General features: G+C 36.0%; 1 long non-coding RNA gene across 1 annotated transcript; it reads right to left on the reverse strand.

The window, feature by feature from the left end:
- Positions 1-493: 493 nt before the first annotated feature.
- On the reverse strand, positions 494-1,731 carry LOC147654609 (uncharacterized). Its single transcript, XR_015282505.1, has 2 exons — positions 1,455-1,731; positions 494-1,336 (listed from the first exon to the last, which is right to left on the reverse strand). It is a non-coding gene; the product is annotated as an uncharacterized LOC147654609 (long non-coding RNA).
- Between the last annotated feature and the right edge of the window lie 4,684 nt (positions 1,732-6,415).

Below are 6,415 nucleotides of genomic sequence, written 5' to 3' on the forward strand. Positions count from 1 at the left end.
CACATTAACATATGCATGATACCTTATAAGTAAACATCTCAGGATGCTGATCAACTTCAAACAAACAAACAAATAAACTAGATACCCAAACCACACAGCCCCCTAGTTTTTTGTGAAAATCTCTTTGATTAAAAAAGCCCATATGCAAGTTTACAACACAAAAATTCCTCAACTTTGAAACTTTGTTCAAGCTCCTTATCACATTTTGGTACATTTGTTGGTAATGTGATCACATTCTCTAGACCTTAGACTAATCTACATATTTGGAATAGCTGAACCCCTCTGGAGTCTGATTTCAGTGTTGAAGGAACTCTTGATTTGACCTTTTACTGTTACAGGGAGGAGCTGAACTGCATGAATCTGTCACAGCACTAGAAAGCTCTTGCATTCAAATGCTCTGATTTCACCAACATGTACCAGCAGATCTAGTTCACACAGGGACTTGAGATTTTTCCCTAGTCTATTAATACAAACGAATATTTCACAAGAATGATGTAGTCAAGAATTTGATTTTTGTTTATTGATTAATTCTTATGAAGTGTATAAAAATGTAATTAAGCCTTTATAAAAATGTCTTTTCCACAGGTGGAGCCATCATCCACACAGCGTAATGTAACACCTTGCAGCTTAATATACCCCAGAACAAGCAATGACAATGCAGCATGAAATACATTTTTCCAGTGTCCAATCTTTCAGGCATAAGAAATCTTTACTGTCTTATACTGATTATGGTTAGCAGAAAGAAATTTTGAAAATGGCCTGTTAAAAGCATTGAAAATGTATTTTAATGGTTTCATTTGAAAAGAATGATCACATTTAATATCAAGAAAGGAGGAAGTTGGGTTTTTATGATACATTTCTCCACTACAAGTATTCTCTATTGGCACAATTTTTTGGTGAAAATAAATATGTAAAATAGTGGATACATTACGTTCATAAAGCTGTGGAAATGCATATGGTTCAAATTTAAAGTAGCCTTTAAATTTTGGAGACAGGCTGCAGTTGAATTCAGTTTTCAATTTAAGAATAAAATATCTACTCAGCAGATAACTTTGCTATCACTTACTAGAAAATGGTCAAATAGGAAAATTCCAGAAGTTTGTTTCTTTCACTTCTCTATTTTCTTTTAGCAATTTCAGATATAAAAAAATTAATATGTTCATAAGGGTTAAAAATAACTTAAGACTGAATTAATTAATATCATAATCATGTACAATAATTTGTAGTACTACTTAATTTGTAGTACTACTCATGATATAAAAATTTAGCCCAATTTGTCACAGGGTAATTTGCTTTGGTCCCAGAATAATTTTAAAATGAATCCGGTCTTCTTGGCCTAGGGGAGCAAAAGATTTTATTTACTGTCTGCCTTTAAAACAGCAACATACTTTATAAGTTTCACAATTAAATATGGTACATATAAAAATATGTAGGATTAAAATATTAGAAACTACCTGAAAAAAACTGATTTTGTTAGAGCAGGTTTTGTGCAGGTTTTAGCACTGAGGGGTTACATTCTTCCTCTCTTTCCAAACATGACTATTCTTTTTCTTGCTGTTTTCTGTTTTGGGATATAGGAACACATGTTTTCTATTTAGACACTTCAGCAGTTACTGAAGTCTGGAAAAAAATTTCCAAAGCATTAATTATCTCCTTCAGATCCTGAGCTCATCAGTGCTGCAGTCAGTGTCTGGGCTAAAGGCAAGATGTGAGTTTTAACACAGCACAGCTGAAACAGCTGAAACACAAACCCAGATGAACGCAACAGGAGCCAAACCCTCACCTGAAGACCACCTACAATGGCAGATAAACTTTACAGCCTCCAGAGAACCCCAGGTATCCCTTGCACACCACTTCTGCAGCACCAAAAAGTGATCACATGTTTAACCAAGGCAGCTCCCAAGAATCAGCTTCATTTTTAAGAGCTCAGCTTTGTTTTTTAAGAGACAGAGGTTTATTCTAAGCAGTGCTGTATAGTAGACCAAGGGAATGGCTCACTTTTTGGTTTTAAGGTTGAGCATGTATTTTGATATATTGATGGACTGAATGCTTATGAGAGATAGACTCTTACCATTGAAAATTGCTTAAAATTGCTGCTTCTTTTTTTTCAGTGTCTCAGAAAATATACTATTGTTCTGTTTAAAGAATTTCAGGATTTAGAAGGATAAAAGAAGCTTCATGAAAGAATACTTTAGGGTTGGTTTTTTTTTGTATTTTTTACTTTCTGTCCTTAACAGAGACCCAAACAAACCACACCCCTCTTTTTTTTTATTTAGTGTCATTAAACCTCAATAAGAGGTTTTTTAACTTAAACTTGAGATTAATTAAAATTGATTTTTGACTTCTTGATATTAATTTTATGATTTGTTTCATGATACTAAAAATCCATACAAAAGGCTGCAAGGTTATATTAATTTAACAGGTACCTCTCCTGATAGTCTTAATTATGTTATTTTTCTATTCCTATGTAGTATTCTAAGCCTCTGTAACATTAAAAAATGTTAAGGAACTATTTTCAGATGTCACTATGACCTTTTAAAATACCTAATCTAGCTATTTAGAAGCTTTATAACTCATGGTCTTATTTTAAAAGGAGTGTGGGAGGATAATCAAATAAAGTATTTTTGTACTGAGCAAAAAGAGAAGTACACTAATTCTACATTAGTAAGCACACTTCTTATAGAAAGTTGTCCTTCAGTACAATTGAATACCACTGAATATTGCAGTACCACAATACCACTTAAGCATCCTTCAAGGTACCTCTGTTTGTGGTTAGACATCCATTTAAACTTCCTTCTGTCAGATTACTATTTTTTTGGAGTTATTTTTATGATCCACATACATGCCTCCATATGGAATCTTATTTTTATGATTATGTGAAATAAATGGCTGGTCTAAGTAGATTTTTCTGCATGTATGCAGCCAAAGATAACCATCAGACAGTGTATGTTTCCTGGAGACACATCTGTGTGTTATACCCACAGATCTGCATGAGTCACAGACACACACAGGTGTCATCTGTAAAAAATGTTTGCCTCACGGACATCAGATCAGAATTGGAAATGCGTTGCTTTAATAATAACATCATTAACTGGCAATTAGTGAACCATGCATTCAGGATGTGCTTGGTGTTAAACCAGATAAACCACTGCATGAGACACAAGCCTTAGACAAAGAGCTCCAGGTTTTGGAATACCTGCTGTAAGTGATCACCCAATGTTGTAATGCAGTTAGGAAAAATGGTATGACCCAAAAGAATGTACCCCCAAAAATGTAGACTTGTAAATGCTTTCCCTTATCTTGTTCTCCCCAGGTTCCCTTATTGGTTGTGTAAATCTCCCACACCCCCTGCCCCTGTCCTGAAAAAGGGGGTGCCTCTCATACCTCTTCCTCTTTCCATCCTGCCATCTCACCCCAAAGGATCCCAAGAAATAAAGCTGCAACTGCCATCTCAGCAAAGGGAAAGAGCCTCGTTTTTAGGGCCTTGTCTGGTAAGCTAAAACTACCTCCCCAGCTTCCCTGCCCGCTGCAGGGTGGACAGTGGTAACAGAGGGGCTGGGAACAAAGTTATATAGCAACCTGACATTTAAATCACACACACATCCCCTCACAGGCTGGATGGGCTTCAGGCACAAATACCTCTCTGGGCAGTCCCTACTTGCACCTCCTTCCCATGGGAGGCGTGGGTGCTGCAGGGCTCTGTGTGCCCAGGATGTTTTCTGCTGCACCCAAGCAGGTGCAGGGGGGGAAGACCTTCCTTGAGGGAGCAGCTGGGGGTCCCTCCTGGCTTCTCCAGATCCAAGGGGTGCCTGCTCCCTGAGCTGTCACGGGGAAGAATGCTCAGCCCAGCCTGGGAATGGTGTTGCTACTAATTTTTATGCTGTTATCTATCTGTTACTGTAAGTTTTCACTGTCTGCAGTCCAACTAAGAACCATTGTAAGATGCTTCCCCTGAGTATGAGCTCTCCCATGCAGGTTCACAAAGGGCAACAAGAAGTCCAGGGAAGCTCCAATATAGGAAGTTCTTAAGTTTTACCTTATTACTGCCTCTACACTTTGACAACCTGAATTTGAAAAAAATCTTTACACTGGCCCAAGAATTAAATGATCTGGCTGTGAACACATCAAGGGGTGAAGAGCTGTCATCACTTCAAATGTTTGTTTCCACCAGGAGCTTCCTACTGTGTACATATATATGCAAGTATATATACAAACATATATACAGGTACAGGTAGATGCATTCCTTCCCATAAAACAGCATGTATTTAAAAAATAAAAACAACTCAGACTCTAGCATTAGGTGGTATATTCTTCAGCACCTGAATATTTTAGCATTGCAAAGGCATTTATCAGTGGCAAACTGAGCTCTCTAAGTGTCACAATAGGAGGCAGTTTCTTCTATCACCCAATCATTTTCACATTTTCTTCCAGTATTTCTTCCTAACTTTTTTTATCAATGCTATAAAAAGAGAAAAAATTACCTACTGGACCTTATTTGGTTTTCTGTTTTTTTTATGATTGCACCATACATTTGAATCACAAAGCTACAGTTCAGACTCATTCTGAATTGTCCACTAAACATAAAAATCTTTTCTCCTAGTAGCTGTTTCTCAAGTGCCACATGGGTAAAGCAAAGTAAGCCACAACTTGAAGTCAGCCTGAATGCTAGCATTCATTTAAAAATCAAGATTAAAGCTTTTCATATGTTCTAAGTTGTCCTGAAAGAAGGGAGGATTTGGATTTTGTGATTCATACGGGGTCCTTTCCAACTCAAGATATTCTATGATTTCATTAATTATTTCATGTTCCCTCCCACAGCACTATGCTCATAGGTCCGAACTTTGCAGGGAGATTACTGTTGGTCTGGCAAGGACAGGAAGAAAATTTTATTAGTTCCTGCTGTTCAGCTGTTCAGAGTTACCTGTCTGAGGTGCCATTGGCTAAAATCCCTAAGATCATCTCTTTTATTCAGAAACCTCTTCAGTACCTTTTCAGGATTGCCTCTTCCTTTCAGACTCCAAGTCCCTAAATTTAAATAGAAAATACTTTGCATAAAGAAATGCCTGACCAGTCTCATAATTAATCAGAAGTTCTGTCCCTTTGTTAGATAGTGCAAAAGTTCAGGTTTGGACACACAGGCATCCAACTCTGTGCTGCCTGCTGGCACTCTCATTTCTGCTATTTTTATATCTGCCAAAGAAAGCAGTGTATGTACCAGTCATACAATGTGTATGGCCGGTGTTCCTATCTAAATATGCTATTGCCTTTAAATTTTATTTTATCTAAATAAGTTTCCCAAAGCTATTCAATTCATTATATATGATCCATCTTACCTAGTTTTAGCCCTTTAAAAAGTTTGTCTGAAACTGGACCTCCTATGTGTCCATTGGTAAACCATGTGCCTAAGCAGCCTTTATAATTTATAAAGATCTAGTTAAATGAAATTATTGGAAACCAGACAAATATTCTCTCATGCTGCTGTGGACACCTTCACTAGGGCAGCTGAATTTGCTCTAGAACATCATGTCTCTGTTGATTATATCTTCATTGACAATAATGAGAGCTCAGACAGTTTTTATGCTTTTGGACAACCTGAATTTTGTCTGGCGCATTAATTTATGTTGACATATAAATATAAATATCTTGAATCAAATCCTGCCCCACCAGCCTAGTCTGTGTTTGTTATATCTGGTCCTTCTCTAGTCTGGATAGGAAGAGGTACCTCCAGAGAGTGATTCATTCTGCTTGCTTGAGGGTAAAGACAGCATTCTCTCTCCTTTTCTTCTAATTGCTGAGAATCTAAAATAATTATCTGAAGTTATATAGGAAATTCTTAGATAATTAGAATTAGATGAGATGGGTTCCACTCTGGTTCAAAAACACAGTACTCTCCATTATTTACTGATTTCTTATTTTTTTATTATTATCAACTTAGCTGGCCATAATTTATATATATATATATATATATATATAATTTATATATATTTATATATATATATATTTATATATATATATATAATTTATATATATATATATATATATATATATATATATCTGTGTGTGTGTGTGTTTATTTGAGATTCTTTCCAATATTTTTTTGTTCTCATTCAGGCAGTTCTAGCTTCTAATAAAAAATTCTAATTTTAGACAGACTGGTAGGTTACATAGACTCGGAAGACTTCCTAATGCAAAGAGACTCATCCTCATAAAAGAGGTTATTTATTCTCTTGAAAAGCATAGTTTGCCCTAGAGGATTTTATTAGGGAATCTGCAATTCATTACAGTTCAAATCCATAGCTGTTTTTCTATTTTGTATGATATCCTGATCCTAGCAGCCATGTGGATTGAAATTCATAGGACTATGGAAATTTATACTTGAAAATGTCCCTCATATGAATCCAGCATTACATGGAAA

The sequence above is a fragment of the Cyanistes caeruleus genome, chromosome 2, assembly GCF_971803275.1.
Source record: "Cyanistes caeruleus chromosome 2, bCyaCae1.hap1.1, whole genome shotgun sequence".
Classification (NCBI taxonomy): domain Eukaryota; kingdom Metazoa; phylum Chordata; class Aves; order Passeriformes; family Paridae; genus Cyanistes; species Cyanistes caeruleus.